This window comes from Strix uralensis, chromosome 6 (genome assembly GCF_047716275.1).
Source record: "Strix uralensis isolate ZFMK-TIS-50842 chromosome 6, bStrUra1, whole genome shotgun sequence".
Classification (NCBI taxonomy): domain Eukaryota; kingdom Metazoa; phylum Chordata; class Aves; order Strigiformes; family Strigidae; genus Strix; species Strix uralensis.
The window spans coordinates 21,739,570-21,752,667 of record NC_133977.1 but is presented as its reverse complement, the minus strand read 5'-3'; the positions used below and the strand labels follow the sequence as shown (position 1 = coordinate 21,752,667).

The window sequence follows — 13,098 nt, the reverse complement described above, 5'->3', positions numbered from 1 at the left end:
CGTCAGAATTAGTCAACTCCAGAGGGAACATTTATGGAGAAAGGTTCTTCCTTCAGATGCAGAAATGGTGTCTGTGAATGACCTTTCTGCTGAGTGCACCTGAGGTAGATTCCTTCCATATTCCAAAAATTTACTAGCTGATTTGCAGTTAGCACCTGTATGTGTGTACAACACAGAAGGTAGGTACAGGTTCCTCAGCAATCTGAATCAAGATCTGAACCATAGCAAAAAACCCCCAACAAACCAACCCCAAAACCCCTGAAAACCCAAAATAAGTAAACAAAAAACCCACCACGCTCTTACATTGCCCCCTCTCCCCTTATTTTGATCTATTCAACAGTCACTGAACCCCACACGCCCAAACAATACTCCAGTGACAAATCAAGAACAAGGAGAAAACACTGATAAAAAACAGACTTCCAACTTTGGTCTCAAGTTCATAATCAGCCTGCAATTAGAATATACTTTAGAATCATTTCAACATTTCAACAACAGAATTTTGAAAGAATACAGATGGATTCTTTATTTAGTTCTTAATCATGTCAGAGAAAAAAAATGCATTTTTATATAATTTATCATTTGCTGACTTTAAGATGAGACTTGTGAATCTTCCTCAAAGCAGAGGTCATGAGAACAGACATTCAAAATTCAATGTACTCTGGTGAGCTACTCTTTCTCTAAAATTTATTTCTAGTTGGGAAAGCTCTTTTTGTTACATTTTTCATTCTCACATTGTGGAATACTTGGGAATATATCTTGATAAATAACGTTGATGCAGTTTTTGTTTTGACTGTAAACTGTGATTAGTACTCCAAGCTATTGACAATGACAGATATGTCATAACAGTTCATAAAATAATGGTTATTCCTAACTTATCCATATCCTCGAAAGAAAATTGAGCAAACCTAAAGATGCCTTTTTTTTTAAGAAATCTGTCTCTAAAACCATGCTGTTTAAGATGAAAGATACAATTTATTTATTGAATTAGGGTTCCTTGGAGGTTAAGCAGGTAATCCATGGAGACTGTTCCATAACTTTTCCTTAAATGTCATTCATTAGATACATTTCATCTCATGAACTGTGAATCATTTCATTTTCAAGCACTCTTTCATTTCCTTTAAATTTACCTAAAACTTTACTACATTCAGTCAGTATAGCCCCTGACAGACAGCCCTCATACATTTAAAACATTCCCAGTGGAGAAACATAAAACATTTAAAATCTATATTTGATCTGACAACAGCAGCACCATGTTTGAATTAGAAACAGATTAGACATAATTGAAGATAAAGAGGACACAAGCATCACTCCCATTTCAGTGGAGTGGGCTTTAAATTATCAGATTCATCCAGAATACATTACTGAGAAACATTGAATTGTTATCTTTAGACAGCCTTTTCTAAGAGTTTACAATTTCCCAGTTCAGTGAAGCTTGCCACCAGCTTGTTATCAGAACAAAAAACGAAAAATCATTCGGTTCAGAGCACAGAACTGATCTCACCTCCAAAAGTACACATTTTCTTCTGATAACAGACACTTCTTTGGACTGCAGAGGTACCACTTCATGCTTTACAGTGAAGGCAATCTTTTTAAGATTCTCCCACTTTTCAGGTAATTCCTAACAACATTACAAGTAGATATTGTTTGTCAGTTTGAAAAGCCAACAACCCTCCCCCCAGAGAAACACACATACACATACTTCCATTCTCCTCTCCTTCCTCCCCTTTTTTCCTTTTTTGAAAAACGGTAGTTGACTGTGTGTCATTCCTTCCCTATGCCCTTATGCTGTGACAAACACGGACTTATTACTCAGGGTAATTTGCAAAATGTAATTTATGCAAAAGATTAAAGTTTGTTTACAATATCCTGCATTTTCTAGTTAGAACATGTTTATGCATATTAAATTTGGAAATAAACTGCAGCAATATAAAAAAACACCCCAGTGATGCAACTCACTATACTTTGATAAATACATTATTATTTTGACCCATCCGTAAGAAGAGTGCAAAAATGTACATAATGATAACTGAACATATTATTAAGTCCCAAACTCAGTGTTAAGTGCTTTTGCTTAACCTGCCTAGCTCTTCGCAAGTGTGTGCTTGACCCCGGTTTGGTCCCAAAAAAGTCATACTCCTTATACTGCTTTTAGACATCCCAAAGGCTCATCTATTCTACAAGAAATACCTGTTGCTGACAAAAAAGTCAGCCACAAGTGTAGTTGAATATGGACAAGGACTTTCTCACAGCATGTATATTAGACACTGTAGTTTAAAGGCAACTACACAAAGATAAAGAAGTTTTTTGTTGTTGTTTTGGAAAACTTACATAGGGCTTTTGCAAACATTTGTGATTACCTTGAATCTCATTCTACATAATTCCACAATTCTGTGACACAGCTGAACCTCATTGCCTCCTTACAAGTCATAATGCTCAAAAAGGTTTCCAATCATTATTTGAAGCAAGTTGGCTAGAAGTTTAATAAACACTAGCAATCCTCTGACAGTGGATTCATAAATAAGAACACAATGAAATATCTGTCTATAAACTGTACTTTAAAAAGTATATTTCCACGGTGAATTTTATTTTTCAGCTATATTAGAAGGCATGAAAGATTAGAATTGAAAAGTAAAGAAATTATTTGGAAAGATTCCCCATTTTCATATGCAGTGTAAGTCTTTACACTTCCTGCATATCATGCCAGGGAAAAAAATAACTACAGAAACACCTTTAGTCATTTGGAAAAATCAGGTTGAAAGCAAAGCTCCAATTCATAAAGAACTGGTATTTTACACAGTCAAATATTATACTGGTGCTATTTTTACTGCTTCAACTTTTGGTCTGTCAACACTTCCCTAATTAAAGTTACATTAAAGATCATGGCTCAAATTTTCAAGATTATCTTCAATTTCCATGTACCATCTGAGACCATTTCTGCACCTCTGTGTGTAAACAGGCACATATTCATCAGGGAGCAGCAAGGGCTAGCACTTCCTAAGGAAGGTGAGCCAGGAGCGGAAGGCCACCCTAGCACAGACAATGCCCTCACCAACCAAGGGCACAGTCCTACAGGGCATTAAGCATGGCATCAGAGCTGGGTGCTTGTAACTGGATGCATCAATAGGCCCACACGCAGCCAGTAACAAACCAGGTCGTGGGTGCCTCCAGGAGGAGTAAGAGGGACAGAAACAAGCTACAGCATACAGCCATGGGGGTCTATCCAGGAGAGCACATCTACCTAGAGCATAGGTCCAGATCCACCCAAGAGATAGGGCCAGAGGCAGACTTGAAAATAGGCACATCTCCCATGTAGCTCAGAGAAACACCAGAGGCCCAGGGCTGAGCTTAAGTGGAGTCCCCTGGATGGAGGGTGGAGTCCCCAGGTGGAGCTAGGCAGGACTATTAAAGGCCTATTAGTGCACTCAGGGACCCTGACAGTTTGCCCACAAGTAATTAATCTGCTAATTACCTGACCTACCTGCACAAATAAGGAATGCCCTGATCCTGTAAGATAAAGACTACTCAGTAGATTTTTTTCAGGATCAGGATTTAACCTGCCTCAGGTTATGCACTGAAAAACCTTTTAATTTCAGGGACAGAGGCAGAATTGAGACATTTTCAGCTGTTTGCCAGGTCTTATTTATGAAAACTAAAATCAAATGTACCCTGTGAGCTTCTTACCTAAGATCAGTTGGAAAATAAATTTTCATTTAACCAGAAATGTTCATGTTTCAAAAATTATTTTTGTCCCAGTGGGGCAGTAGACAGAACCCACCTTTCAACAGTTATTTAAAAATATGTGTATATTAAACTGCAGCAGTGGATTACCCCATGTTTCATGCATTCATCTGAAATGTGGGAGAGCACCAAGACCAAGGTTTTGCTGTAAATCAAACACTGGATTAAGTTCACCATATCTCACATCACACTCTGAATCCCCTGACCAAGAATCATTGGCTATTTGAGCCATGTGGTCCCTCTGTATCTCTCAACTCTGCTCTTAGCCCCAACAACTGGAGAGGAGTGTATGTTAGTTTTTGCCTCTGCATTTCAGGTTTAACTGAAATGCAAGCACAAACACAAAACCAAAATTTTCCAGGTGTGCCTTTTAGGACACATTTGTGCAACTTGGAAATCCTATTCTGTAGAAGGCAGACCACATAAACTAATGGTCCTGTCTGACGTTAAAATCTAAATTTCATTACTAAGGGAGAGCCATAGTTAAAAACTGCCTTAAAAGCTGCCTTTAGCTTATGACTACTTGGATGAAAACTATCTTCCACTGATAAGTAAGTTTTTCTCCTAAACATTTTAATTGATTCCTAGGAGGACAATGCTGGTACAGCACTGATAAACACTTCTCATTAAGTCTCTTGAATGAAACTTCAGAACATTAAAAATGTCTACAATGAAAGACTACAATGTCCCTATTCTAGACCCAATTAAGTCAACAGAGTATTTAACCTTAGAATTGGGAACAGATAGCAGATACCATTCTATATTTTAAAAATATATCCAGTAAAAAAGTGTCCAAGGTAAACAGTCTACAGAAAAAAAAGTCGTATTAGCTCATTTAGAGTTATTTTTATTCTTGCTCCTATTTAGGTATGTGCCAGAGTTTTATAGATGTTATGTTGAACCCTTACCTCCAGTTCTGCATAGGCTCCTCACCCCCCGTTCTGGCACCTGCTATCCACAAGTTCTGAAGAGGTCAGTTTTAAGACTTTGAGAATGTCATCTACTGATTCCTGCTCCTCTATAGCCATTAGATATCCTACTATTTCATCCAGAGCTGTGCACTCTCCTTCTCACACTTTCTTAGTCAAACCTGTCTCTGGTTTCATGAATGAGTCTCTCCATTCAGTAACACGAATAATATGTAACATAAGAAAATGTCAAGTTAATTAGCACAGAGCACCTGAAAACTTAAGGCAAACCATACACATCAATTATATTAATGAACAAGTAAATGCAATCAAATCAAACATTGTGTCAAGTCTTGGTTGGTGGGCTCTTTTGTTCTCTTTTAAACAAGAGAGAAACACATTTCAAATGTATGACAAGATATTCTTGAGAAACATCCTGGATTCATTTACACTTGACCATGTCTTCCTTTTCTGCATTTACTGCACATGCCTCAAGTAATAACTCTGGGTTCTCAGTACTGCAGAATCAGGGGCAAGGGCATGCTGTCTGACAGCAGGAAATAAATCAGGTGGGCATCTGAGGTAATGGGTGCAGCACTGTGATCCACATCCATCTTTTAGAAGAGTCCAGGATTGCCATGAATTTTAAAGAGATCTTCTCCCAAAGAACAGATGTTCAGAATACCATACACAGCCAATTTTCAATCTAGACACCAGCTCTCATGCACTAAACAGTCCTGCTCTAGTTTTTCAGCATAGTGAGAAGTACCATTTTGAAGTGCATTTTAGATATATTTATTACAAAGATGACACAGAAACATTAAAAGTCCTTAATACAGTAATGAGTAAAAAAATTCAGTCCACACTAATCAAAGAAGAAATACCTATTTCTAAGATACCATGAACACCTTAAAAACATCAACATTTTTGTGAACTTGATGTTTATCCAGAAGAAGTTTAAGGCCAAAGCAGTTATGCCTATTGTCCGAAGGGAGACCAAAGTCTGCAAAAAATCTCTACTGTCTTATAGATAAAAGGGATGGAAGGGATTTAAGGGATCCTTCAGTCCATCCTTCTGAATTTTAATTCAAATATATATACATGTACAGAGGAGGATTACATACATATATTAGTGTGCGTGTATGTATGTATACATAAAAATATATATGAAACAGAAACCAGAGAAGCTTACCTAAGCTTGAGCTGTTTTCTTTAAAATTCAGGTCCATTTCTAAATTAAATTCACCCATTATATTTAAAAGGCTTATGGTCAACTTGATTTGAAACAACTATCAAAAAATCTTCTGACTTTATGATTCACTAACTTTATTAGAATATTGGCCCTAAAGAAAAAAAAAAAACCCACCACATCATGAACACTAGATTTTAAACAAATCAACAAAATAATGTAATTAATTATATTTCCTTAATAGGCGCAAGAAAGGAAGGAAACCTCTGCAAAAATGGAAATACCTGTTCTTTAGAACGCACTAAGTCTCATGAATGTTTTGGAAGCTCATAATTTTCATAGAATTCCAGCTCACCTTTACGAAGAAATTGTCCACAGAACAGAAACTACTTCACAAATCCAATTTTACCATCCATCCATTAAGTACCACTATTTGTTAAAGTGTTGCTCCAGAACATAAACAGTGAACAAGTTTCCCTTCTTCATAGCTACTTGACTTATTTCTTCCAGGGTATCCATCTGATCTATGTCATGCTAAATGTGCACCTGAAAGTGAAAAAGCAGTGGAGGCAAAGATTAAACTGCAGGAAGAAAAGGTGTCCTTAAAGCCAAGACACATGGCAAGACCCAAGATATTGTACTGATGGCAATGACAATTATAACTTGTCAGTTAGCAGCAAATTTCCTGTCTGCTTCTAGAAACAAGTTAATAGGAAATGACTGCTTGGATACATATTTCTCAAGTATTATAATTTCTATTTCACGCATCATACTAACATCAAAAATTCAAAGTATGTACTGTCATCAGCCAGACACAAAACATTGCACTTGTTATTACTCATATCTTCCAACATGTTGATTTAACTTACAACACTTGCTAGTGAGATGAATTGTGATTCAGATCCTTATGACCATCAGTGTCACTTTCCAGTAGAGCTCAAAAAATTGGAATCTTGAGTCCAGGCATCTTCGCCAAGAGTTTTCTTTAGCCCGTGAACATATTTATAATGCCATGGAGAGATGATTAAAATATCTCAACTGACTGGACTGCTATGGCTAGTAGAGAGTTCAGTGAGGCTTACAAATCCCACCCTTTTGAACACTGGGGTTGAAGATACTGTTTTGCTGGCAAATATAATGGACTCACTAAAGCCCAGAGTCAAAACCAAGGGCCCTTCCTACCTCTAAGAGTACTAGTGAAGCACAGTTTACAAATACAAACTGGTGCCTGTTGCATATAACACACCAATTTCCATTTCCACAGACTGCATCGCCTGGTGGAGAAAGAAGAAAGAGGAAATTCAACATCCATTAGAACACAGATTATGCAGACATGGTTCTGTGTGTCTGAGAACACAGTTTAGAACCTTTGTTTCCACTGTTTTCTCTTTGATCCTAGCTTAAAGAGTCAGCCCAGCAGTGACAGACTCATAATGAACAGGTAAGTTCTCCTGTCCACTCAACAGGCAGTGGTGGTAAACCTTCACATCCTTGCTGCTGAGTACTGTGGAATTAGTAGCCATGAAGTTCAGAGAAAAATCAAACTGGCAGAAGCCAGAAGAGTTTCAGGAACAGCTTCCAGGCTGACTGACTACTTGCTCCTGTCCTCTTCTATCTTTTCCTATGCTATCTCCTCACCTCATCATTTCTGCAGCTGGTTCCTTTTTCATTTTCCCCTGTCCTATCAACATCCCTTCTTTTCTCAACTGTTATTTTACCCTTCCTTTGTTTAGTTTTCACTATTATACAGTGTAACCAATTTACAATTAATCTATTTTTCCCTGGATAACTGTGATATTTTGATATATTTATTTATTGATATGTGCTTCCATCTCATAAAAAGAATTGAAAAAGGAAGAAATTGCATAAAGATTTTTTCATGTCCTGCTAGTCTGGAAAAAATAGTCTTGCAAAAAAACTTGCATTAACATTAAATGTTTAGAAGAAGAGTTTCACTGTAATTCACAAACCACTTTTGTCTGCTGTCTGTGGACATAACCTCATAGCTTATGGGGAAGCATAGTGTTGTAGATACATAAGCTCTGTGGTACTTACAGATCTGGGAGCAGAAACAGCATCTGGTGTCCTGATGAGAAATAAGGCACCAAAAAAGCAAACATTCAACCAATAATCATAAAGAAACAAACAGCTCTTGAGAAATATCCAGCCTGGAATATAGCTATGGAAGTCATTTGACACCAAATGCTCAGTAATACATGCACTGTAAAGCCAAAGACTGCCTGTGCACAATACACAAGCAAAAGTAGAAGGTAAATTCATGAACCAGCTTTGCAGGCAGTCCATCCAGCTGCAGACTTCAGTGTGTATTAGAAAGGCACTCTCCAGTTGGCAAGTGAACCAGAAAAAGTTTAAAAAAAAGTTAGCCAATATCATTCAAAGTATGTGTGCTGGTGGCTGATGGAAATGGCTGGATGCATTCATAAAACAAGAGAGGCAGAGGTTAAGGAGAGCAGAAGATGACAGCTCACAGTGAACAGATGGGAAAAAGCCTCACAGGCTCTCTTGAGATATTAGCCTTCTTGGCATAAACCACTGGATAGGGGTGACTCGGCTTGGAAAACAACTACATTCAAATGCTTAGAGGAAAGGTCAATTGTGACACTTAAAAAAAAAAAAAAAAAAGAAAGGAAAAGTAGCAAAAGTAACGATACCTGAAAAGGGTCTTTTCCAAGGTATTTGACAAATCTATCTACAGACAGTATCATAGATGTTTTTGATTAGTCCCTCCATAATATCACAGAAATTGCCGTTGACATTAAGTCCAAAGAAGGTTTAAAAGTCATTTCACTGTTATTAAGAACAAGCTGCACTTCAAATGAAGGAGTGGATTTAAATGTTGTCTCAGTGTTTTCAGTCAGATACTGAAGAAAACACTTGATAGCTTTGAACAGCCCATCTACAATCATGTGGTCTATGTATACAGGGTAGAGTTTCCATTCATCAGAAAGAGGATCTGCCTGGAGCAAATACTGATTGTCCTGGAAAGAGTAATTTAGAGAATCAGTAACAGGGGTTTAGAATTGCTCTTCCCAGTGTGGATTTCTTATCCCAGCTAACTGATCAGTCCAGGAATAAAGGAACTCTCACTTTGATGAAGAAAAGCATTCCCACTATTTACAACATAATTACCTTTTCATTGTAACTTTTACAAGTACATCTGGAACTAATTACTGAAAGCCATTTCCCTTTCGGGTTACATTTGCATCAGCAAGTGCAAATATTTGAAAACAGTTTTAGCTTTTACTTAATCCTGATTTTCCTAATTATTTACACCTATTTAGCAACAATAGCTACTCCCAAGACAAAATATTTACTGGGCCTACTATCACATAAACTATCTGGTGGATCTTTTCCACTGTTTCTTGAATCATACTCCACAGTTTGAACATTTCTCTCTTTTTTTTGTCATCAAAGGATAGAAGAAATTATTTCTGCCATTTTTTTTCTTGACAAAAAAAGGGTTTGACTCTATCTCTACAATGTCCAATTTCACATTATGCTTGAATATTCAGATTCTCTCATACACATTTTAAACAAGGTCCCCCTGTCTGTTCATTACAGTCCCAGAGTTCTACATTCTGCCAAGTCAGAGGCAGACATCAGTTGTTTGTCAGAACTCTCCAATTCATGTATACTACTTCTCTTTGCAACATGATCTTCCTCAGCCTCTGGCACAGCTTTGTAATTACAGTTAAATTTACAGTATAAGGAGAGTAAGAAAAACTCTTATTCTTTTTAAGCTTATCAGAAATATGTTTTATCAGATTCCTTCCTTCTTTGTTCAGTCTATTTAGTCAAGAAACCCTGATAAATCAATTGTACCAAAACCAAGTTTACCTGTTATGCTGCAATAAACCATTGATCATTTCCCTTAGGAAAAAAGGATGAAATTCAAATGTACTCGGACTTCTAGTTTTAAAAACATCTAATGCCAGGTTCTCAGTGAATTCAACCTTGTTCTTATTAAATCAGCAGAGTCTGTATCCTATTTATACATTAGTAGAGAATCTGGTTTTCACTGTAAACAAAATGTGCCAGGATAGGCTGTAAGACTGAACATTTCAGGCTCTCCATAAGACGGATGACTGGGCAAAAGCAGGACAGGTTTCTCTATACTGCAGCTCCTCCTTTGTCTTTCTGCCATAGCTTCTATGTGAAATACCCAAATTTTAGCTCACAGACAATGCAGCCAAACTGGTACAATTCTGAATGGGGATGTTATTCTGTTTCAACACTGAATGGTATCAGCTTGTTCCTGTTATATAACCTGTTTAGAGGCTAGGAAAGTCTATTTTACTGGCTGCCCATATGCAGACTCTAACAAGGTCCATATTAACTTTTACAGAAAAATCCAATGAGTATCTACACAGTTCCCGAGATGCCATTTCCATCATCAGGAAGAAGTCCATTAGGTAGTTTCTTTTCTTTGTTTCAACAAGGGAGGCTGCAACACTTGCAGACTGTACTCACTACAGTAATGACAGTAGTTCTGTCAGTATACATCTCTGGGAACTGGACTAAAATCACCAATAGATTTTATTGCAGTCCCTAAAAAGCATTCTGTTCAGCCTACTAAGAAGAGAAGTTTCATCACCTATTACTAGTCTCATAAACCACTTCTGCTTGATTTCATACATTTCTTGATGGAAGGAATTAGTTCTGTCCATGCATTTACAAATTAATGCATTAGGAGTCACCCTTTTGTATTCAAAGAAAACCATACATACAGTAAGACTACAATGTATGATCAACTACAAACTACAGAGTAACAACCATCCAGCAGGCAAGATAATTGGGAAAAATAGTTGAACACGGTTTGGTTTTGGTTTAGTGTAGTTGACGATTTGAAGAGACTATTATGGTTATGTCAATTTTCTAGTATGTCTTTATATTCACACACATCTGTCAAAAAGAATCTTCTTTATTTACCTTGTAAAGTGTGTGTCCCTTGCAATACAAGAGTAAAAGCAACTGCTTGGTGTTAGAAGGATGTTGTAAACTCTCAAGATGTTACACTCTTTGGAGAAACAGCAGAAGGCTACAGAACCACAGAAGATTTTATTATTCAAAAAAAGGCAATCAGACACTAACCGAAAAGCTTTCTCAAGTTACCAAAAGCAAGAGCTGCAAGTCTTTGGTATCTGTATCCTGCGGTTCTAGTAATTTCATTTAGATCCTATGTACAATATTCTTCTTTAAAATGAATTCTAAATAGCATTTCTCGTATTTTAAACCACTAATGCTTCTGAGGGAACATGTATTATAGTATAAATACACAATCCTGTTACACTTTTTTGTAACCTGAAGTAAAAATTATGAAATCTGATACATAACTTGTGCTTATCTCTAGCACAAAAGAGAATTTTAATGATAAAACAAGATAATTGTTAAAACAATTAAAATAAATCCTTAATGTCATGCAGTAAAATTTACTAATGTGTTATTTTCTGATTAAAATTACTTCATACCATCCAAATTCCAGAGAATGATTACACTTGGGTCTGAGGTACAGAGGTGTAGATCCTGTGTATAGCAGAGGTACATTTCTTCATTATATCAATCCATTCCAATAATCTCTCACATTTTTGCAAAATAGGATTTGTTTTTTCTATCTGCAAAATTCTACAGAGACAAAAGAGATTTCACCTCAATGTCATTTCTAAGTACACAGTGCGGCTATAACTTCAGAAAGTGCCTGAAGTGTTTTAAGCCCCATTGTACAATGTTTTACAGCAATACTTACAGATGATTGATGTGCTTAAAATGTGTTCTGTGCCTTGAGAAGCCTCTCGAAACTCCTGAGACCATTTTAAACTGCCTGCAGTCACTGGCATGTTTTTATAAAGTGCATCACATCCATTCCTTAACTTAAGCAAACAGAAACATTTATGGTGATAGACTGCCAGTTTTACCATTGTATAAGTTGCACATAAAACACAAAATCCATTCTCAGTGACTAAAGAGGTAGCAGCTTCAGATCCAAAACACTCTGTCTCTGGGCAAAATACCCAAGGGCTCCTGGGGACAAGTTACATTGGGTGACAGAGGAGTTTTGGGTGCTCCACAGAGATGCTTTCATTCCCTGCTCTTTGAAACATCCATCAATCTAGAAAAAATGAGGCTTTCTGCTGGCCTCAGGCAAGTCCAGTTATTGTTTAGGAATCCTGGTGGCTTTTCTGAAAGGCTACAGAAAGGAAAATGCATTTCCAAAGCCTGGGGAACTGCAGGGTGTTCCTTTGCAAAACTTCAGCAATAAACATATGGATGACACTAAAAGAGTGGCCTGCAAACACAAATAAGGACACTGTTGTATAGTCATGAGGCCCATGAAGAGGAGGAATCTATCAGACCTCATGTGGTTTCTCACCATGCAGATCTGGACCCTTATCTTAAGAGCATTCTGAAATCTGATTTCTGATGTAACTGCCAAGATAGCCAATTGCTCTTTCTTTAGATTTTTCTTACAGAGAACAAGTTTCTTCACATTTTGTGAAGAAATTTCTTTCTCTTCCACATGATCCCTGCAGAAATCAGAGAAATCAGGAAAAAAAAATGAGGAGGATACTTAAAGTATCCAATGCTCATGGAACAGTATAAAAATGAAAAAGCAACCTATGAGAACTTTATGAGCACATTTCCATATTTGTCTCTCATGTCAAAGTATACCTGTTATTGCTTATATAACGATGTGCAGATCTGAGGTTTTAGGGACAGGAAATAGAACCAAAATGTCACTGGCTACATCAGCTTTCTTGTACATCTATGGAGTCTCTGCTGTAATTATTTTCCATGGGGATTCTAAAGAACTGAATATGGCCTGTGAAAATTTTGTGTAATTCTATTTTATCCTTTAAGTGTTTTGCTTTTACTGAATTTCATCAGAAGGTAATCTGGGTGGGGGGGAATAGTTCTGAGCATCTGCATGTTCATTTAAAGTGGAAGTTTAACATAATTTGAATTTCAATGAAATAAAATGAGAAAGTGTTCAGATTTCAAGTATTTTTAAATTTCTCATGAACATTTCAGCAGCCTGCAGAACTTGTGTTTTGGTTCACAGGAGCATCTGCCTTTTAAAATCTCCCTGTTTTCTGTTACTATTGCTACTCTGTCAAGTTCCTGTATCTCCTTTTTCAAATCCTAATGCAGGGAGAAACGATCTGCTGTACTCTTAAGTATGAGTGTCTCATTTCCACATGAGCAATAGGTATCATTACAAACTCGATCAGTAAATAGAGAATTTAA

The 13,098-nt window shown here is 36.9% G+C and overlaps 1 long non-coding RNA gene across 1 annotated transcript; it reads right to left on the bottom strand.

Annotated features, from left to right (window-relative positions):
* Positions 1-5,554: 5,554 nt before the first annotated feature.
* On the bottom strand, positions 5,555-11,671 carry LOC141944969 (uncharacterized). Its single transcript, XR_012629379.1, has 3 exons — positions 11,600-11,671; positions 11,325-11,478; positions 5,555-6,381 (listed from the first exon to the last, which is right to left on the bottom strand). It is a non-coding gene; the product is annotated as an uncharacterized LOC141944969 (long non-coding RNA).
* Between the last annotated feature and the right edge of the window lie 1,427 nt (positions 11,672-13,098).